Here is a 24,983-nt window from a genome sequence, read left to right as displayed (position 1 = left end):
TTTATTATTTTTTACGCTTTTCAATCTTGGGAGTCCTCAAGGCATACATGAGCATTCTCAAGTAACCAGCAAACATATGACCTATGGTATCTATTGGGACTATTTATTTCACTTCCAATTATCATGTTATATCAACAATATTCTTTCAGTAAACCAGTGATTAACAAAGTTGTTGCATCCTGTTTTGCAGACATTTGAGCTCAAGCCTGTGAATTTCCCTATATTACTAACTCGGTCAAGTTTCAATTCATACATTGATACACTATTCACTTTCAAGGTACTGTTAAAAATTTTTCATGCAACATAATGTAACACCCCAAACCTGGCCTAGATGTTACGGTCAAATCTGGAGAAGTTACATCAACTCATTTGAAAAACTAAAATCTAGCTAAAAAATTGTGTAATCTAAAATCTTAATTTCGCTAAGCTCATAAGGAGTTTTAGGAAATTCTCATGTTTGAAAACACCTATTTCACAACATGATATGTTAAACAACTACTTATAAAAACAGCGAAAACTTTAAGTAATTCCACTCTAGCATTAGTAATATTGTGTTTTGAAAATATTAATTTTTGGCAAAACTCTTACATTGAGTAACACCCTAACCTGTATCCGTCACCGGAACAGGGTTACAGAGCATTACTATAAAATCGTGACTTAAAACATTTCATTCTGAACATTATATAATTCATAGCATAATTCATTCAATCACATGCATATCATCCCTAATTCAAGCCCTCGAGGCCTTATAAACACATTAGAAATGATTCAAGACTAAATTGGAAACATTTAGAACTTTAACGAAAAAGATAGAAATTTTCACACTGCAGGGGTCACAGTGGGTTGTGTGGCCAAGCCGTGTGACTTACACAGCTAAGACACACGGCCGTGTCTTAGGCCGTGTCTGTGCCCGTGTAACTCTCTGACTTGGGTCACACGACCAAGCCACACGCCCGTGTGCCAAGCCGTGTAACTCTCGAAATGGCCTCACGTCCATGTAACTGCTAGGCCGTGTGCCCGTGTCCCAGGCTGTGTAACTGCCTAACTTGCAACCCTTTGAAACCTACAAGGGACACACATCCATGTCGCATGGCTGTGTGTAACACCCCTAACCCGTGTCCATTGCCAGATTGGGGTTACGAGGCATTATCGGACATAAAGCTTATTTTAAATTTTAGTTAACATATGAACTCTTTCTTTTTTTTAATAATACAAAACCGAATAATGCACTATATATAAAAATATATTTTTATATAGCATAAACAAAATGAAACAAATCAAGTATACCAAATTTGCATGCTTAGTAATTAATTCAAGTACATAGACTAACCATTCAAGCAAATTAAAATTGTACATTTTACCATTTCAATCAAACTCAAATAACCTAGACATATTCAACCATCCATATTTCACAATCTCTATATAGTGAACATAAGCATATTCGCCATTGCACATAAATTATTTAATCCTTAGCACCTTATAATAATATAAATGAACCTATTTTAATCAAATACTAGAACCGAATATGCTACATAACCAAGTCATAAACTTAACAATTTAATAGTTCACCTAACCAAATACACAAGCACATAATAGCGAATTTGGTAACTACCAATAGGGCGAATATATATATTCAAACTTAAACCTAGTTGAATGAAGTTTGGTTATTATGTACATATATATATATAATATACCATCTATTACAAATCAAATAATTTAGCTAATGACTTAACACTTTCAAATTTCCATGTAAGACTTATACTTACTATACTCATAACTTAATCATCACTCACTATCAAAACATATTAAACAAGTTAAACATAAACTTACCTTAACAAAGATTATACACACAAACATAAACAAAGTAATTATATTACATATAAAACAAGCTAAGGCTAAATTCTTAAAACCGAATTCAATATGCACATATATAAAAACTCATACCATAGTCGAATATACATAATTAACAATATCATTTCAAACTAATTTATCCAAGGCTTATGGATTAAACATAGCTCTATACTTATAAGCCATAACCGAATTTATATAATACCAAAACCAAATCACACCATACAAGTATGATATACTTACTAATACCTATCCACACATACATTTCATTTAGCATCAATCAATATATATAAATATACATTCGATATTTAATTCATCCCATAACCAAATCAATCCATCACCCAATGTATAACAATTATACATATACTAATCACTTAACCGAATTTAATATGTCCAAACTATATACAACAAACTTATTTACCTATCACAAGCTTATACCATAATCAAATCTGCATAAATATAAACTCCATTTTAATGACCATTAAGACCAAACGCATAGACACCAAACTCGATCAAAAGAAGATAAGACATTTTCGCATGTCTACTAATTACATTTACAAGTACTAGATCCAGAATCACCATTCCAACTATGTTATACATGCCATATACTTAAAATCAACTTAGTAAAGTACCGAAGAAAACTGTCGATAGTGTGATACGTCTTGCTGACGATTCCCGAGCTCGTAACCACTTCCAAAATGTATAAAACGAAGAATAAATATACACACAGTAAGCTGTCGTAGCTTAGTAAGTCATAAGAAAATATTATTCATATTAACATTAATCTCAAACCAGTTTGTCGAACCAACTAAATCAAATATAAATAAGCATTTAGCTTTATAAAGTTGGATGCATATATACTCAAATACATGTATATTCATCATTTCAAAAATTATAATTATAATAATAGGCCAAATCTTTTATATCACATTCGCTTTTATAAACCAAATCACTTATAAGTATAAACATACTTACATATCATGCGTATATTATTTAATCTTGAATCATTAATTCAATATACAACTTACCTTAATTTCATAACATGGTATAAATACATACCTGAACCTTCTAATTTGTTTTCACATTCGGTCTGTATTTAACATTACCCTTTGAATCGTTCGGAATTAAAAAGGATACGGGGATAGTCAGAAAGCTCGTACAATTCCAACGTCTCAGACGTGATCTTACACAAAAACACATATCGAAAATCCTATGTCATGAAATAAGTATCCTATCTATTCCTAGGATTCGTACGGGCTTTCAAATACTAAAACCTGAGCAAATCAAACTCAAAATACATTTCTCTTGCTCAAATCACATTTGGCCGACGCCAATTAAAATTCATACAATTTCATTTATCATGTAATCTATATATATAGTCAAATTTAACAACATTTGTATGTTTGTAGACTTACCTTGTATGTTGTCGGATGATATAATCGACTGTTCGATAACTTTCGATTTCCCTCGATCTAATTCTGTTTCCTTTCGTTCTTGATCTAAATAAATTCAAATTTAACTAATTTAATCATACATTCATTCCATTTAATCCAAAAACACATAAATGGGAAAATTACTATTTTGCCCCTGACATTTTACACTTTTTGCAATTTAGTCCCTATTGCATAAAACACAAAATACACAAAATTTGCACACATCATGCTAGGGCCGAATATTCATAGTCTTCATACAAGCCCACACATTTCAATTATTTTTCATTTTAGTCCCTCAAAAATTTATTTTCACAATTTAGCCCTAATTACTCAAATTCACCAAAAATTCAAAAACAAAACATGTTAATCTAACACATATATTTCATTTTTCATCAACTAACATCATAAAACTCAAACATTCATCAATGGCACATTTCAAAATCATCATCAATTCACAAAATTAAGACATGGGTTTTGAAGTATTCGAAGCAACGATCTCAAAAACGTAAAAATAATCAAAAACCGAACAAATTCCATACCTTAATCAAGCTTTGCATGTGCCGAAAATACCAAAGCTTAAATCCGTTCTATTTATTTCTTAGTTTCGATCAAAAGATGAAGAATATGGCTTTATTTTTGTTATATTTTACATATATTAACTTTAATAATTAATTTACCTAATTAACCTTTATATAAATAAATAAACACAAATATATAAGGTTATACTTGTCCTTTGCCACCCACTAACTATATATTGGCCCTATCGCATCTTAAATCCTCCACTTTATAAAGACAACAAAAATTAGGTACTTTTAGATTTAACCCCTAAATTTTTATTTTACGCAATTAAGCCATTTTCTTTAATTGGTCACTCAAACGACAAAATTAAAACACGAAAATTTGTGATCAGAAACGATAGAAATAGGTACCCCGTGCAATCTCACAATCTGAGAAATATATAATTTAGCAAGTTTATCACGTGAATAATTAGTACAGACTGGAACAAAGTGAGCCGATTTTGTCAATCCATCAACAATAACCCAGATTGCATATTTCTTGTTCGGTGTCAACGGTAAACCGGATAAAAAATCCATCGTGACTCGGTCCCATTTCCATTTAGGTATCATGATCAGCTGCAATAATCCAGAAGGTATCTGATGCTCAGCTTTTACTTGTTGACAGACTAAACATTTCGAAACAAAGTCAGAAATGTCTCGTTTCATACCATGCCACCAGTAAAGCTGTTTCAGATTATTATACATTTTTGTACTACCCGCCCGGATGAATAGATAATTGACTACGATGAGGTTCATTCAATATCATCTGAATTAACTCTGAATTTTTCAAAACACATAATCGGTTTCTAAATCTCAAACAATCCTCAGCATCAACTAGAAACTTTGAATCAACATTCAAGTCACACTGAGCCCGTTTTGCACTTAAATCATCATCGGCTTTCTGAGCTTCACAAATCTGTTGAATAAATAATGGTTTTGCTTTTAACTCAGCTATTATCACACCATCATTAGACATATCTATATGCGCGTTCATTGCACGGAAAGAAAATAGTGATTTTCGACTTAGGGCATCAGCAACAACATTAGCTTTTCCCGGATGATAATCAATAACAAGCTTGTAATCTTTTAGCAACTCTAACCACTGTCGTTGTCTCAAATTTAAATCCTTCTAAGTCATCAAATATTTCAAGCTTTTTTTATCAGAATAAACATGACATTTTTCACCGAACAAATAGTGGCGCCATATTTTCAAAGCAAACACAATAGTGGCCAATTCGAGATCATGCGTCGGATTATTCTTTTCACGTGGCTTTAACTATCTCGAGGCGTAAGCTATAACTTTGCCTTCCTGCATCAAAACACAGCCCAAACCGTTCAAAGATGCATCGCTAAAAATAACAAATTCTTTACCCGTCTCTGGCTGAACTAGTATTGGAGCTTCGATCAAAAAGACTTTCAACTAATCAAAACTTTTTTGGCACCTTTCTGAGCACTCGAACTTAACATCTTTCTGTAATAGCTTCGTCATCGGGGTTGCAATCATAGCAAATCCTTTCACGAACCATCTGTAGTAACCAGCGAGCCCCAGAAAGCTTCGAACTTCTGAGACATTCCTTGGAGGTTTCCAATCCAATATAGCTGAAATTTTACTCGGATCAACCCGAATACCCGATACTGATACAACATGGCCCAGAAAGCTGACTTCACTTTAGCAGAAATCACATTTACTAAACTTTGCATACAAGTGTTTATCTCGCAAAGTCTGTAACATAAGTCTCAGATGTTCGGCATGCTCAGTTTCATCATGAGAGTAGATCAAAATATCATTTATGAATACTATCACAAATCGATCCAGATACTATCTGAAGATCTGATTCATCAAATCCATGAAAACAGTAGTGCAATAGTAAGTCCGAAAGGTATAACCAAAAACTCATAGTGCCCGTACCTTGTTCAGAAAGCAGTTTTAGGCACATCGGAGTCTCTAACTCGTAACTAATAGTAACTCGATCTCAAATCTATCTTCGAAAACACTGAAACCCTTTTTAGCTGATCGAACAAGTCGTCAAAATGTGGCAACAAATATTTATTCTTTATAGTCACCTTATTGAGCTTTCGGTAATCAATGCACATTCTCATCATTCCGTCTTTCTTTTTCACAAATAGAACTGGCGCACCTAAGGGAGAGAAACTCAGTCGTGCGAAACCTCTATCTGTCAACTCTTGCAACTGTGCTTTCAACTCTTTTAATTCAGTCGGTGCCATACGGTACTGAGCTATCGAAATTAGAGTCGTCCCTGATACTAACTTAATACCAAACTCTGCCTCTCGAATAGGTTGCAAACCCGACAATTCTTCGGGAAACACATCTGAATACTAACACACAACTGGTACGGATTGATTCTTCTTTTCGGTCACTTTACTATCAAGAACATATGCAAAGTAAGCTTCACATCCTTTTCTCACATACTTCTGAGGCAACATCGAGGATATCGCTGCTGGTAAACCATTCAGATCATTAGATTCAATCTGAATAATCTTGTCATTCTGGCACCTTAAATCAATAGTCTTTCTTTTGCAGTTAACCACAGCATCGTGTAACGTCAACAAGTCCATACCCAGAATTATATCGAACTCGTCGAATGGCAACAACATCAAATCAGTCAAAAAACACGAATCTCGAATCATCAACAGACAATTCTTACACACTTTGTCAACCATAAACACATCGGCCCAGGGGGTTTGATACTCTAATCACAAACTCAGTAGACTCAACAAGCAAAGTCTGACTGGATACTAAAGTCTCACACACATATGAATGAGTCGAACCAAGATCAATCAATGCAATAAAATTAGTATCATAGAGAGTGAAAGTACCAGTAATGACATATGGGGAAGAAGCCTCCTCGCGAGCGCGTATAGCATATGCTCTGGCAGGTGCGTGAGCCTCATATCTAACAACTGTATCTTTGGTACCCCTCTGACTGCCACTCATATTACCTGTGTTTCTGGGTGGTCTACCTCTAGCTGCAATGTTACATGATCTCGTATTCTGTATCGGATTTTGATCCGCTAAGTCTGGGCACTCACAAATGAAATGATCCCTCGATCCACATTTAAAACAGGCTCGATCATGCAATCTGCAACTGCCAGAATGTTGTTTACCACAATGTTCACACTCGGGTTGATTTGATCTGACATTAGCCACACTAGCTACTAAGGTAGCTCTCGAGCACACAGGTGGTCTATCCTAATCACGTCGTGAATACCCTGCAGTAGCCTTTGTACGGCTAGAATCATCTCGAAACTTCTTTGATGTCAATTGGAATAACTTACTGAATGGTCTTTTACGTAAATCTCTATCTTCAGAGTCAACCTTTCTTTTCACTTTCCCAAGCTCTTCAACTTTGCAAGCTCACTCAACAAGTACTACGAACTCTTTTATCTCAAGTATGCCAACTAACAATTTAATGTCTTCATTCAGCCCATCTTCAAATCTTTTACACATTATAGCTTCGGTCGAAATGCACTCTCGGGCATACCAACTGAGTCTCAAATATTTTCGCTCATACTCTGTCAGTGTCATCCGACCCTGTTTCAATTCAAGAAATTCCTTGCATTTTTTATCAATGAATCTCTGGCTGATGTATTTCTTACGGAACTCAGTCTGAAAGAATTCCCAGGTCACTCGCTCTTTTGGAACCACCGATACTAGTGTATTCCACTAGTGATATGCAATGTCTCGTAGCAAAGATATGGCACATTTTAAGCACTCATTAGGGTTGCAAGACAACTCATCAAACACTCGAATAGTATTATCGAGCCAGAATTCAGCTCGCTCAGCATCATCATCATTAGTGGTTCTAAACTCTTTAGCACCGTGTTTTCGAATTTTATCAATAGGAGGCTTAAGCAATCTCACCAGATCACTCACTTGAGGTATAGCAGGTATCGAAGATGGATTAGTCGGGGGTGGAGGTTGTTCTGCAGCCGGATTAGTCCGGATATATTGAGTAAACCAGTCGATCATCATTTGGTAAAAGGCTTGTTTAGCCTCTCCCTCCTAGTTACTCGAGGTCAGTCTAGAATCTACTGGCTCTGTCCCCTGCGTGGGAGTAGGCGCTATACTCTCAACATCATCAGCTACGGCTCTATCGGGATCCATTACTGTACGAAAACACATTTTCAGATGTCAGAAGTCATCACACTATCCCAGTAAATAAAAAATATGGCATGTTAGCTAGACCCTCACGCTCTATGTTAGTCCTAGAATCGACTAAACTGTAGCTCTAATACGAATCAAATGTAACATCCCTAACCTGCGTCCGTCACCGAATTGGGGTTACGAGGCATTACCAGACATAAAGCTTATTTTAAATTTTAGTTAACATAAGAACTCTTTCTCTTTTTTTTAATAATTAAAAACTGAATAATGCACTATATATGAAAATATATTTTTATATAGCATAAACAAAATTAAACAAATCAAGTATACCAAATTTGCATGCTTAATAATTAATTCAAGTACATAGACTAACCATTCAAGCAAATTAAAAGTGTACATTTTACCATTTCAATCAAACTCAAATAACCTAGACATATTGAACCATCCATATTTCACAATCTCTATATAGTTAACATAAGCATATTCGATCATTGCACATAAATTATTTAATCCTTAGCACATTATAATAATATAATCGAACCTATTTTAATCAAATACTAGAACCGAATATGCTACATAACCAATTCATAAATTTAACAATTTAATAGTTCACCTAACCAAATACGCAAGCACATAATAGCGAATTTGGTAACTACCTATAAGGTCGAATATATATATTCAAACTTAAACCTAGCCGATTGAAGTTTGGCTATTATGTACATATATATAATATACCATCTAATACCAATCAAATAATTTAGCTAATAACTTAACACTTTCAAATTTCCATGTAAGACTTATACTTACTATACTTATAACTTCATTCATCACTCATTATCAAAACATATTAAACAAGTTAAACATAAACTTACCTTAACCAAGATTATACACGCAAATATAAACAAAGTAATTATATTACATATAAAACAAGCTAAGGGTAAATTCTTAAAACCGAATTCAATATGCACATATATATAAACTCATACCATAGTCGAATATACATAATTAGCAATATCATTTCAAACTAATGTATCAAAGGCTTAAGGATTAAACATGGCTCTATACTTATAAGCCATAACCGAATCTATATAATACCAAAACCAAATCACACCATACAAGTATGATATACTTGCTAATACCTATCCACACTTACATTTCATTTAGCATCAATCAATATATATAAATATACATTCGTATTTAATTCATCCCATAACCAAATCAATCCATCACCTATTGCATAACAATTATACATATACTAATCACTTAATGTAATTTAATATGTCCAAACTATATACAACAAACTTATTTACCTATCACAAGCTTATACCATAATCAAATATGCATAAATATAAACTCCATTTTAATGACCATTAAGACCATACGCATAGACACCAAACTCGATCAAAATAAGATAAGCCATTTTCGCATGGCTATTAATTACATTTAGAAGTACTAGATCCAAAATCAACATTCCAACTATGCTATACATGCCATATACTCAAAATCAAATTAGTAAAGTACCGAAAAAAGTTGTCGATAGTGTGATAAGTCTTGCTAATGATCCCCGAGCTCGTAACCACTTCCAAAATCTATAAAATGAAGAATAAATATACACACAGTAAGCTTTCGTAGCTTAGTAAGTCATAAGCAAATATTATTCATATTAACATATATCTCAAACCAGTTTGCCGAACCAAGTAAATCAAATATAAATAAGTATTTAGGTTTATAAAGTTGGATGCATATATACTGAAATCCATGTATATTCATAATTTCATAAATTATAATTATAATAACAGGCCAAATCTTTTATATCACATTTGCTTTTATAAACCAAATCACTTATAAGTATAAACATACTTACATATCATGCGTATATTAATTAATCTTGAATCATTAATTGAATATACAACTTACCTGAACCTTCTAATTTGTTTTCACATTCGGTCTTTATTTAACATTACCCGTTCAACCGTTCAAAATTAGAAAGGATACGCGGATAGTCAGAAAGCTCGTACAATGCCAACGTCCCAGATGTGGTCTTACATGTGATCATAGATCGATGCCACTGTCCCAGATAGGGTCTTACACGTAAACACAAGTCGATGCCAACGTCCCAAATGTGGTCTTACACGGAAACACATATCAGAACTCCTATGTCATGACATAACTATCCTATCTATTCCTAGGGTTCATAGGGGCTTTCTGATACTGAAACCTCATCAAATCGAACTCAAAATACATTTCTCTTGCTCAAATCACATTCAACCAACACCAATTAAAATTCATACAATTTCATTTATCATGTAATCTATATATATAGTAAAATTTATCAACATTTATATGCTTGTAGACTTACCTCGGATGTTGTCGAACGATATAATCGACTATTCGATAACTTTCGATTTCCCCCGATCTACTTCCGTTTTCTTTCGTTTTTGATCTAAATAAATTCAAATTTAACTAATTTAATCACACATTCAGTCCATTTAATCCAAAAACACATAAATGAGAAAACTACTATTTTTCCCCTAAAATTTTACACTTTTTGCAATTTAGTCCCTATTGTATAAAACACAAAATACAAAAAATTTACACACATCATGCTAGGGCCGAAAATTCATAGTCTTCATACAAGCTAACACATTTCATTTATTTTGCATTTTATTCCCTCAAAAATTTATTTTCACAATTTAGCCCTAATTACTATAATTCACCAAAAATTCAAAAACAAAACATGTTAAACTAACACATATATTTCATTTTTCATCAACTAACATCATAAACTCAAACATTCATCAATGTAACATTTCGAAATCATCATCAATTAACAAATTTAAGACATGGTTTTGAAGTATTCGAAACAACGATCTCAAAAACATAAAAATAATCAAAAACCAAACAAATTTCATACCTTAATCAAGCTTTGCATGTGCCGAAAATACCAAAGCTTAAAGCCTTTCTATTTCTTTCTTAGTTTCGGTCAAAAGATGAAGAATATGGCTTAATTTTTGTTATATTTAACAATTAACCTTTGTATAAATAAATAAACACATATATATATAAATTTATACTTGTCCTTTGCCACCCACTAACTATATATTGGCCTTATTGCATCTTAAATGCTCCACTTTATAAAGACAACAACAATTAGGTACTTTTAGATTTAACCGCTAAATTTTCATTTTACGCGATTAAGTCATTTTCTTTAATCGGTCACTCAAATGACAAAATTAAAACACGAAAATTTCACAAAATCAAATTCACACATAATAAACACAAAAAATAATATTCAAATATTTTTTTGACTCAGGTTTGTGGTCCCAAAACCACAGTGTCTGATTAGGGTCAAAATCGGGCTGTTACATCGTGTGTCACACACGGCTGAGACACACGCCCGTTTCTTAGGCAGTGTGGACAAGAAATAGGCCAATTTCAAGCCATTTCTTTCACCCAATTTTAGCTCACACCTACAAGCCATTTGCACAACCAATCAAACTTCAAAAAATACCTAAAACATGCATAATAAGACTAATTCAATTTAGTATCTTTCCATTCAACCAATATGTCAATAGGCACCTCAACTACAACAATCAAATATACTTAAACATATGCATAATTTAGTCATTCATCAACCATACATTTCTAACATATTTCTTTACCAAACTTACCACAATGCCCACATGCCAAAATCACATTCAAGCATACTAAATTGGTCATTCAAAACATAACTTTACTTGACCATTTCAACACCATCCATCAAAACATTAAAATGCCAAAAGTTCATCAACCATAAAACCACATTTACAAGCCATACATAATGACTATATCATCAAACACAATTCACCTATACATGCCATTATAACCATGACTAAAAACATCAAAATCTACTAATATAGTTTCTGGATAGTGTGATAGGTCTCCAATAAGCTTCCAACCGATCGAGCTTCAGATAATCTATACAACATAAGGAAAAAAACAACGTAAGCATATAACACTTAGTAAGTTCGTAAATCATGAACAAAACTTACCATTTAAATGCATAATAATAAAAATAGACATCAATCAATCCAACACAAGCTTGGTACAAGCCTAAGCATCACCAACAACACAAGCTAGTGCTTAATCACATAACTTTTCCAAATTCATCACACGATAAGGTAAATCTCATAATCATAATACATATGAATTCATACTTTTCATAATTTCATATTGTAATTAATCAGAACCCATACCGGTTCATCATTTTCCATGCCCGGTAAACTACTTAGACTAATATCGGATACACGGAAAGCTCACACAAAGTGTGCTAACACATGGTCGAAACCATTCCTTTCCTTTTTCCTTTACGTAATTGCTCATATGAGCCATAAACGGGCTTGCTCACACAAGTTGACGATCGAAATGTAGCTACACGATGCTGCTCACACAAGCAGATGAGTATCTGCAACAAATGCCGGAACTCAGCCATCGGTAGGACGTTCAAGACTAGCACCCTAAATATGGTAACCCTAATGACATGTCATTTGTATCATATATTTTCCTAAGGTTCAAATGGGGCTCAATAGTCATCGAAACGTCTTTAGATTTTCCGTCAAAGCATAATATGATAAATAACATAACAGTATTTAAATCAAATACGTTTAAAAGGTATTTAAACTTACGAACATACCTCGATCACAAAAACGATGAAATAGGATCGACTAGTCTGACACTTTATCTTTCCTTCGATCTAAATCTGTACGAGGCTTAACTTGATATGCACAAGGTAGAGCTTGGCTGAACCTTCAAGTTTCTTTAATGGCTTTTCTTAGGTCTATTTTGGTGGTAGTGATGAACAAAACAAAGATGATAACTTTGTTTTAATTATTTTAATTAACTTATTAATTAAATTACCTATATAACCTTATACATTAACCTTTAAAATCATTTAAATGATGTCCATAAAAGTCCATTCATAATAGCAATGGTCTAATTATAACTAGACCTGTCCATGGGCCGGGCCGGGCCGAGCCGGGTTCGGCCCGACCTGAAATATGGGCCTAAAATTTTGCCCAGGCCCAGCCCGGGAAAAATATCATAAGCCCAAGCCCGGCCCGGCCCGACCCATTTTTTAATAAACATTAAAAAATTACTTTAAAAATAAAAAAATAAAAAAAATATTTTAAAAGAATTTTAAAATTAAAAAATAAAAATAAAAAATATATATTTATTATATTCGGTGCCCGGCCAAAAAGTGGTGCTCGAGGCTCTGCCTGCTTTTTAAATCTGCCTCATTTTTTGCCCAAGCCCATATTTCGGGCTTATATTTTTACTCGAACCCTCCCATATTTTGGGCGGGCCAGGCCGCCCGGCCCATGGACAGGTCTAATTACAACATAAATCCCTTAACCATTTAATAGCATACCCATTTAGTACCTTTAAGTTATAGAACTCTAATTTTGAATCTTTTACGGTTTAGTCCTTTTTACTTAATTAAGCATGCAAACGTCAAAATTTCTTAACGAAATTTTTATACGACCTTACTAATATTCTGTAGACATTAAAATGATGATAAAATAAATATTTTCACATCAGATTTATGGTTCCAAAACCAATTTTTAATTTCACTGAAAACAGGCTGTTACACATTGCTATTTAGAAAAGCTCATGCACAGAACTTACTCATTTTATGAAAAGCATTTAGTTTGATACATAATTTTGCAGTGGATATTTTTAGAGTTTTTAGTTTTTGAAAACTGAACTTTTAATTGGTCGAATTCATATGATTTTGCAGTTTTACGTTTAAAAACCCCAAAAACCAACGAACAGATAAAAAAAACCAAAACAAAACCAAATCTTAAAACTTAGTCCAAAAATAAAAAAGTCCAAATATTTTAATTAAAATAATTCGAACCATCTTCTGTAGAAAACCAATCCAAGCTCTCACACGTCGTCCAGTCCTAAACTTGCTGGTTACCTGAGATGATAACAAACAAAGAGTGAACTTTATGAGCTCAACGTGTAACACATCCCAAGTAACAAATCAGATATACATAAATAAACATATACATTTTCAGATACAGATTCAAACATATTTTCATATACAAATTCGGATGTATTTTTATAATCAGATACAGATGCATATTCAGATTCAAATACAAATGCAATCACAGATCCTACCCTCATCCCCTACACACCAACTCTGTCCAACCAATCACACCAATTAGGACTATAAGATTCCATCTATCCAATCAAACCAATAAAGGTGCAACTGAGCTGTTAGACAAATATTGTAGTTTAACTGCCAAAATTGCAGTAATATTGCCAGAATACACTTCCTCCATAACATATCAAACCCTTCCTAATTGCACATGAAGAAATAAGCTAACCCATATATTCCACAAATAGATGTCATGCATACTTTTCATATGTAATCATCCTTTCGGAGTTATCAGAACATATATCGCACTTATATTTTTCACATATCTTACCTAGATCACATACATACACATACCAAAAAATGTTACATTTTAAGTCTTATTTAAGAAAAATAGACCCTATGGAAGGTCTAATTACAAATTTCGGAGTCAAATGGGCCTAGGTGAAATTTTCCAAAAAATGGGCCCATATGGTTGTGTGGCCCACATGGTTGAAATGGCCAGCCCGTGTTCCACATGGCCTACTTGATCTGCCCATGTGATTTCACATGCCTAAGTGTCCCATAAGGCCCACTTGAATTACCCGTATGCTTTACACAGCCTGACATACGGTCTTGTGGTGCACACGACCTAGCACACGAATAGCCACACGACCATTTGATGAACAATAGTTTCAAAACAACCACTATTTTTTGGGTTTTTCCGAGTTTTAATCACTTTTTCAGGTTTGAATCACATATCGAACAATACTTTTGATGAACCACACAGCAGCACACTCCGAATCATTGCAAAAAATGACCAACAACAACTAATTTGCTGAATAATTGATCGTTCCACAATCAACACCTGTAAAAAGATGATGAAAAGATGAAGATTCGACCACACAACAAGCCAAAAAAATGCATGAGAATAGGAAGCACAATGAAGGAAAAACAATAAAGAAAAGAAAAAATTTGAAAAAAATCCTAACACACAAGATAGAAAGGAGTGGTGGGGAAAAACAAAATAAAAAAGAAAAGATGGAGAAGAATGGGAGTGGGAGAGAGGAACGTGAGAGAGTGGGAAGTGGGAGAGGTAATTTGGGATAATTTCAGAACTACCCATATCCCACTAAATCCCATTAATTGACCACCTATCAGATTCCTTCAGAGTTCAAACCAAAAACAATTACCACTTTGCACACACAAGATTCAAACACACGACCAAAGGGTAAACTGAAGCCTTACCGCTGAACCAGCTGGCAGATTCTTATCATCAATTGAGTGAAAATAATATATAAGTTAGATGTTCAAAGATAGAGGTTTAGACAAAAATAGAAAAAAATACAAGAAAAAGGATTCGAACCTAGACCTCTCACACACAAGCACAACACTTAACCACTAAACTAAATTAACTCACTTAAAAATATTCTCACAATCTTAACTAAAAATCAGGACGTGACCTCTCTTGGTTTCACTAACCCAATTTCTTCTAACTCAATTTTTGAGATGTGACAACTCTTCTCTCCTTAAAAGAATTTCATTCTCGAAATTCCCACTGTCAAACGATTCACATAACCACAAATTTGAAATTTCACATTCCAAACTTATCACCACGCTATCGCTGCACAACTCTAATTTCAATGCAAATCAAGATAATATTTCACTCTCAAACCAGGAAATTATTTCTAACGAACTTCCCGTTCACTACCTCGGATAATCTCAAGAAACTTCCAACATAAATATCACCAGTTATTCCACAATCCCAAAGTCATAGAACTTTAATGACAATCAAGAATTTGAGTTTCACCAAACACTTAATCAATGCATGGTACCATTCCAGATGTAACTGTATACGTAACTGTATTACTGGTAGATGCATTTCTATCCTCACGACGCCTATTTGCAGAAAGTAGTCACTAACTCCCTCTCTAAGTTGATGCTTGGATCTGACTAAGGGAATGTAATGAACAATTCTTGACACAATGCTCATTAGATCCATATCTAAAACATGGTCCCATTTCCCTCCAACACTCATTCAGATGGTGCCTATCATCGAAAGCACAAATCGAAACCTGACCTACACTCACAATTGCCTCAACCCGCTGAGGCCTAACTACTCTGACTCATTTCTCAAGTCACGAATTCAAGTCTAGAAGACCAGAACTCCTCTTATTCAACACTTATTCCTTTCATTTTCCTTGCTCTCGAAGAAACTAATCTCTTTCACTAACTTGGACTCGTTAGAACCGAAGTCGCTCAGTCACAGACCCTCAACACACAGATACAGATTAGCCTCAATGACCCTTTGTAAATCTCTTAGTAACTCTTGAGTCACAATGTCGTCCCTAGTTTCCTGATTACCACCCTAAGAAACGAGTTTCTCTACATTTTTGCTAATTTCCAAATTAGGCATGCTGCCCTAAAAAGAGGATTCAGTATGAGTTATTTGACAATGACCACCACGTCCTCACGCATCGTGAACACAGATACTGCGTAAACTCATTTTACTTATCTACAGTTCAGAAGTCTAAAGTTTAGCTTAGGTTATTTTTAAACCTTAAGTGTAAATTTTTGCAAATATACTTAAGGTAGAGATATCTTATCTTATAGTCTCTTAATCTATTAGTTTTACTAAAGTACTTATAAAAGTTATTAAAGTATAGTTAATTGTAGCAAACATACTTACTTGGATCGGTGTCGAAGACTCAGATTCACATTTCTAGAATCATAGTAATTCTTTGTGCAGATTTACCCATATCAGGTTTCCAAAAAAAATATTCCTAAAAAAAACAAAACATATTATGCATAAAAATTTTAAACCGAAAAACCATAGCCCTAGTTTTGCTACATGGCTCTATACCACTAAATGGAACACCCCAAACCCGACCTAAATGTTATAGTCGAATCTAGAGAAGTTACATCAACTCATTTGAAAAATTAAAGTCTAGATTAAAAATTGTGTGGAATGAAATCTTAATTTAGCTAAGCTCGTAAGGAGTTTCAGGATCAAGTTTGAGAACACCTATTTCAGAACATGATCTCTTAAACATTTACTTATAAAAATAGGGAAAGCTTTTAGTAATTTCACTTTAACTTTAGTAATCATCTGTTTTGAAAATATTAATTTTTGGCAAAACTCATACATTGTTATTTAGAAAAAATCATGCAGAAAACTTACTCATTTTACGAAAAAGCGTTTAGCTTGATACATAATTTTGTAGTAGATATTTTCAAAGTTTTTAAGTTTTCAAAACTGAATTTTCAATTTGTCGAATTCATGTGATTTTGCAGTTTTACGTTTAAAAACACTCAAAAACCAATCAACAGATCAAAAACCCCAAAAAAAAACAAATCCAAAAACTTTGTCCAAAAATCAAAAGTCCATAAATCTTAATTAAAATAATTCGAACCATCTTATTTGGAAAACCAATTAGTGCTCCCGGATACCATCCGGTCCTGAACTTGCTGGTTACCTGAGAGGATAACAAATAAAGAGTGAGCTTTACGAGCTTAGTGTGTACCATATCCCAAGAAACAAATTAGATATACATAAATGAACAAATATGTTTATAGATACAGATTCAAACATATTATCATATACAAATTCAAATGTATTTTCATAATTAGATACAAGTGTGTAGTTAGATTCAGATGCAAATGCAGACATAGATTTAGATATAGATTTAACCATTGATCCTACCACCATTTGCTACATACAAAGTCTTTCCAACCAATCACACCAATTAGGACTACAAGAGTCCATCCATATAATCACATCAAATCGTGGTGGTATGCCACTCATAAAGGTGTTGCAGAGCTACCAGACAGATATTGCAGTTTAACCGCCAAAATTGTAGTAATATTTTCAGAATACACTTCCTTCATCACATATAAAACCCATACTGATGCACATGCATAAATAAACTAACAAATATATTCCATAAACAGATGTCATGTATACTTTTCATACGTAATCATACTTTCAGAGTTATCAAAACACATATCGCACATATATTTTCCACATACCTTACATGTATCACATACATACACATACCAACAAATGTCACACTTTAAGTTTTATTTAAGCCAAATAGACCCCACAGAAGGTCTAATTACGAATTTTGGAGTCAAACAGTACTAGGTGAAAATTTGTAGAAAGTGGATCCATATGGCCTACCTGATCTACCCGTATGATTTCACTCACCCTAGTATCCCACACAGCCTACCTAAATAGACCATGTAATCACACATACCCATGTGCTCCACATGGCCTAACACATAGCCAACCACACGCCCATGTGGTGCACACGACCAGCCATACGACCATTCGATGAATAGTAGTTTCAAAACAACCACTATTTTTTGGGCTTTTTTCAAGTTCTAATTGTGTTTTCGGGTTCCAATCACACACCTGATGATATTTTTGATAAACCACACAATAGCACACTCTAGATCCTCACAAAAACAATGGCCAAAAGTAACTAATCCGCTAAATAATTGGTCGTTCCACAATCAATACACTTAAAAAGACGAAGAAAAAAATGAAGATCTGAGCACAGAATAAGCTGAAGAAATGCAAAAGAACAGGAAACACAATGGAGGTGAAACGATAAAGAAAGAAGAAACAATTTGACAAAATCATAACACAAAATGATAGAAATGAGTAGTGGGGAAAAAACTTAAAGAAATAAGAAAAGATGGAGATGAGAGGGAGTGGGAGTGGGAGTCGGAGAAAGGAATGTGAGAGAGTGGGAAGTGGGAGAGATAATTTGGGGTAATTTCAAAAATACTCGCATCCCACTAAATCCCATCAACTAACCACTTATCAGATTCCCTCAGAGTTCAAAACAAAAACAATTCTCACTTTGCACACACAGTATTCAAACACACGGCCAAAGGTTAAGCTGAAGCCTTACCATTGAACCAACAGGTTCATTCTGAAGCCTTACCATTGAACCAGCAGGTTCATTTTTGTCATCAGTTGAGCAAAAATAATATATAATTAGGATGTTCAAAGATAAGGGTTTAGGAAAAAATAATAAAAATACAAGGAAAACGATTCAAACCTAGAACCTCTCACACACAAGTACAACACTTAACCACTGAACCAAATTAACTCACTTGACAAAATTTTCATAATCTTAACTAAAAAATAGGACTTGACTATCGCGTGCAAATATGATATGTGAATTGTGCAAGTATACACATCGAATCAAGTAATAATGGTGGGTGCATATCGTTCCCACGAGGATCAGATTGAGACACAAAAGTGGTCAAGTTATTATAATAAAATGTAATTAATGCTATGGTAAAGTTATGGTAAGTCTGCAGTGGAAATTAAAGGAATAATGATGAATGCAATATGTGAAATTAATGAATACCTAGAAATGCTATGGCAAAATGAGAGTAGAAATGTAATGGCAATTTTGAGAATTACTATGGGAATATTATGTAATTGATCAAGTAAATAACTAAGAATGATATGGTAAAGATACAACGACAAAGAATAAAGGATATATGATGTTGATTTGGAAGATCGGGATTACTAAGAATCTACCCTTACTGTCAATAATGCCTCGATAAAATCATACTCAGTTTATTGCTCAACAAAGTTCTAAATTGGTCTGCTTCTTTCAAGAGCAAGAACCTCATGTTACCTTGCTCGTGCCTATAAGCATTAATGTGGTATCCTGCATTGTTTTCCTTTTGTATGAATGTTGCTCTATGTCTAGAGTCGACTGCAAGTATCGGTCAAGTACTTGCTCATATCATTTAATTTTGATCCAACTAATCCAACCTTTTTCAGAATTAGATCTAGTTTATGGGCATGCTGAACAGTTATCTATGTCTAGGGGTTGCACGCATACAATTAAAAATAAAACAATTGACTGAAATAGTAAATTGATTTGCATCTATGCTTCAACCACTGAAGAAAATAAAAACTTCATCATGTAATCCCAACCCGATGAAAACAAAGTAAGAAATATGGAAGACTTCGGGAAGACAGTTTCTGCGTGTCTAATTCACACTCTAGCATTACAGTGTTCTGCGATGGCTGAGGGAGACTACTTTTGTCTTCCTCCTCCCGTCTCTACTCAGTCGTTACCCTTTATTGTTGCCCAAATATCTCTTCCTCTTGTTCACTCATTTTTGGGTTTCCTCCTTTGGCTATTTATAGGCTTTTCCCTAGGGTAAATCCAACAACCCATGTTTATCTTCTCCTCTTGTTAAATTCTTTTTTCAATAAACCTAATATTATCATCTCTTTTTTTTTAAAATTCTTTTTTTCTAGGATAAAAAACAACAACCCAAGATTATCTTCTCTTTTTTAGGAACAATTTTCTGCTACAAGTACAGTTGGGCAGAAACTGGTATGTGTTGAGTGTTAACTCGGTCTTCCTGACATTACCAAGGCATTCGTGCTTACAAAATGTCCAACCTTTTTCCATGACAAGCCTTCACTCCTTTATTTCTCATTCCTCAATCTGCACCTACCAAACCACAAAACACAACCCTTTGACGAGCAATTAAAAGTACCTAATAATTAAACACAGTCCAAACTCCTAACGAAATGACAAAAATAAGAATGAAATGTCCTAAAATGCAACTAAATGTACCTAAGTACAAGCAATTAGCTAGGTCTAAAGGCATGAAATATAACTCTTTTCAAGAGTTATCACACACCCAAACCAGAGTTATTTCTTGTCCTCAAACAAAATAAATATCAGAACCTAAAAATATATAGGATCTTTCCTATATAATTCATCACCTTTTACTTAAATTTGTTGTTAAAACCAAGTAATTGTTTAATAAATTAATGAAATATGTCAAAAATGAAATTAGGACATAGAAATTATTAAAATGTGATTTTATACTTTATTATATAGTTTTCATGCATAAAATGGCTTATTTTATATTAATTTGAGCATATTATATTTTTGGGCCATGTATGATTCAATTAAATAATGAAATATAAATTTATATTTAATAGTTCATCTTTAATATTTCATTAGTAAATTGGGTTTTAATTAATTAAGTAAATTGATTAGTTAAAGTGGTTAAATTATATTATTTGGTCCTCTAAACTATCTACTATTTTTGGACAGGTCTGAGAGTTTTCTTCTAATTGCAAAATGGTCCAAATTGGGGACCAAGTCAACCCAATTTTCTGCTACACATGGATGTCATAAACAATTTTTTGTTTTAATTATACAAAGTCCTTGAAGAGTTAAAGAAATCAAAGATTTTCCCCAAGATTTGCTGATGATCGAGTCTTAGTCCTGAGTTGTTGTGGCACTCAAATTGACCAAAAATCAAGGAAAAATCAGCCACCTTTTCTCAATTCATGGCTGGCCACTCTTGGATGAAGTTTCAAAGGATGGACACTCCTATTTTTAGCAAACTAGCTCCCTTGCCTCACCTATAAATGAGAGCTCATTTCTCACTTTTTCAATCATCTCTCATCCCTCATTCCATCATCTCTCACTCAGTCAAAGTCTTGGGTGACAGCCACTCTGAATTGGGTTTAGTCTTTCTTTTCTTTAAATTTCATTTAAAGATGTTTGCTATGTGTTCTTTGGTCTTATTTACAATAATGACAGCTTAAATTTATTTAAGCTAGGATGATTATTTTGATTAAATAATATTTACTTGATTCATGCTTATAATGTTTGTCCCTCAATCGATCATGTTTTCAATTAAAATCAAGTTTCTATTTCGTTCATACGTGATTGAAATGCACCTAAATTAGTTGAGCGATCCTAACCAAACGATGGCTAATGGAGGCATAATTGAAATGTGCATGCTCAATTTAGATCCTAACCCGATTAAATTGTAGGTTGCATAACAAGTCTAACCAAGCTCTGTTATCTGCATAGTTTTTAGATTTGTGTGATTAAATTTTTTCAAACCTAACACGTCCCTGTTACCTCACACGAATGCTAAGAAACCCTTAGTAAATAAGGATCAGTAAAATGTGTATTTACTAAGTACAGGATTCCAAAAGGACCTAATGTGATTTCCAAACTCATGAAAGATCGAGTTGCCATGGAATGTTTTTCCGAATATTATTAAGCATGTTGATAATAAATTGATTTTAATTAAAGTAATTGTCCTAGTTTATTTATGTTATAATTTTTGCAAATTGTGTTTAATTTTACTAAAATCAATTTCATTCATATAGTTTGCATACTTCAGATAATTTGCATTAGGGATCATTACATTTAGTTTAATATATTTTAATCACCACTTCTCAACTATATTGTGTTTTTCTTATTTACCAAATTGTTAATATAATTTTACAAATTAAGTGACTTAGCACAAATACAATCCCTGTGGAGACGATAACTCGATACTTGCTTATTACTTGATAACGACTGTGTACACTTGCACAAACCCTGAGCGTTACAAGTTTTTGGCGCCGTTGCCAGGAATTGTCAACTATTGCCATAGTCATTTTTTTCATAAAATTATTTATTTTCAATTTGATTTATTTCTAAAATTACTAACTTATTCTTTTTAATTTTTGTGATTTTCTTTTCAAGTGATTATGAGCATAGATCGAATTATCGATTTACTCCCTATAGACCCTGAAATTGAGTGAACTTTTATGCAAAGAAGACGTGAACGAATAGCTCAAAGACAAGTCGAGATGGACCTTGGAAATCAGAATCAAAACCAAGGTAATGAAGCCGATCATGTACGAAATCCTATCCTCATTGCTGATGATAGGGACCAATGCACCAGACAATATGCTGTGCCACTTTTCAGTGAGTTAAACCTAGGAATTAGAAAGCCAGATATTGAGGCAACCCAGTTTGAATTGGAACCAGTGATGTTTCAAATGCTACAAATGGTGGGCCAATTTTGTGGTGTGCCCACGGAAGATCCACATCTCCACCTTCGATTGTTTATGGAGGTGAGTGATTCACTCAAGATAGCCGGTGTGACTGAAGATGCACTGAGGTTGAAGTTGTTTTCGTACTCGTTTCGAGATCGAGCACGAGCATGGGTCAATTCATTGCCACCAAGTTCCATATCTACATGGCAAGAATTAGCAGAGAGATTTTAGGTTAAGTATTTCCCACCTAGGAAAAATGCTAAGTTAAGGAATGAAATCACAACTTTCCAACAATTGGATGACGAGTCTTTATATGAGGCTTGGGAGCGATTCAAGGAGTTACTCCGTAAGTATCCTCATCATGTGATTCCTCATTGTATCCAGTTGGAGACATTCTATAATGGTCTCAATGCATATACAAGATTGAGGGTAGATGCTTCCGCGAATGGTGCAATTTTGTCTAAGTCTTATAATGAGGCTTATGAGATCATCGAGAGGGTCGCGAGTAATAACTATCAATGGCCAAAAAATCGAACTGCTTCAGGAAGACGCATAGCCGGAGTTCATGAAGTTGACTCCCTCACTTCGTTATCATCTCGGGTTTCGTCTATTTCCTCTATGTTAAAATAGTTAACCGCTAATAGTACTAATAATTTTGCAACTCAGCCACCAAGTCCGTTTGAAATAGTTTCCTATGTGTACTGTGGGGAAGGTTATTCTTTTGACAATTGTCCATCAAATCCTGAGTCAGTGTACTATGTGGGGAACCAATATCAAAATAGGAGTGGACAATGACCCCAGTCCAACTTCTAGAATCCTTCATGGCATAATCATCCTAACTTTTCTTGGAGCAACCAAGGAAATGGACCAAACAACAACTTATTGTAGCAAAGACCCAACCAATCTCAAGGGTTTAATCTGCAAGCTCTAAAACCACCTCAAGCTGAGGCATCAAACAATTTGGAGAACTTGTTGAAAGCGTACATGGAAATGAATAATGTTTTGATCTAAAGCCAAGTAGCAACACTAAAAAATTAGGAAAACCAAATGAGTCTGTTGGCTACAGAGCTTCGTAATAGACCACAAGGAACCTTGCCGAGCAATACTGAGAATCCAAAGAATTTGGGTAATGAACATATCAAGGTAATGGCATTGCGAAGTGGTAAGACTCTGGAACCCTAATTGATTGATGTCGAATATGAGCATGTTGAAAAGTAGGAAAGTCAACCAGATGTTGAAGTTCCTACACCAAAGAAATCAGAATCTGCAAAGTCTGACAAGGTAAACCCTAACTTAGTGAATTCAAATATTTTAAAATCTTCTTTGGATGCAGATTTACCTACTCAAAAAAGTTGTCCGGTTCAACTGAAAGTTCCATCACCTTCATATCCACAAAGATTGTAGCAAAATAAGCAGAAACATGAGGTGCAATTAAAGAAGTTTTTAGACATTCTGAAGCAGTTACACATCAATATTCCGTTGGTGGAGGTTTTGGAGCAAATGTCGAATTATGTGAAGTTTATCAAGGATATACTGTCCAAGAAGAAACGACTGAGGGAGTATGAGATTGTTGCCTTGACAAAGGAGTGCAGTGCGTTCCTTAAAAACAAACTGCCACCAAAATTGAAATACCCAAGAAGCTTTACTATACCCTGTAATATTGGTGAATTTACTATGGTAAAGTTTTGTGTGACTTAGGAGCGAAGATCAACTTGATGCCTAAGTTTATTTTCAAGATGTAAGGGATAGGTGAGTAAAACCTACAACTGTGATGTTTCAACTAGTGGATCGATTGTTAGCATATCCCAAAGGAACGATCAAGGATGTTTTGGTAAGAGTCGATAAATTTATTTTTCTTGCTAATTTTATTATTTTAGATTTTGATGCAGATAAGGAAGTGCCAATTATCCTTGGGAGACCTTTCCCAGCCACGAGAAGAACGTTAATTGATGTGTAGAAAGGCAAACTTACCATGCGAGTTCAAGATGACCAGGGAACTTTTAACATTCTTAAAGGGATGAAATTTCCTGATTCGACAGAGGAGTGTTCAGTTATGGAA

General features: G+C 34.0%; 1 non-coding gene across 1 annotated transcript; it reads right to left on the bottom strand.

Annotated features, from left to right (window-relative positions):
• Positions 1–23,185: 23,185 nt before the first annotated feature.
• On the bottom strand, positions 23,186–23,292 carry LOC128034163 (small nucleolar RNA R71). Its single transcript, XR_008190295.1, has one exon. It is a non-coding gene; the product is annotated as a small nucleolar RNA R71 (small nucleolar RNA).
• Positions 23,293–24,983: the final 1,691 nt, after the last annotated feature.

Source organism: Gossypium raimondii, chromosome 10 (assembly GCF_025698545.1).
Source record: "Gossypium raimondii isolate GPD5lz chromosome 10, ASM2569854v1, whole genome shotgun sequence".
NCBI classification, from domain to species: domain Eukaryota; kingdom Viridiplantae; phylum Streptophyta; class Magnoliopsida; order Malvales; family Malvaceae; genus Gossypium; species Gossypium raimondii.
This window is presented reverse-complemented; position numbering and strand designations above follow the sequence as displayed.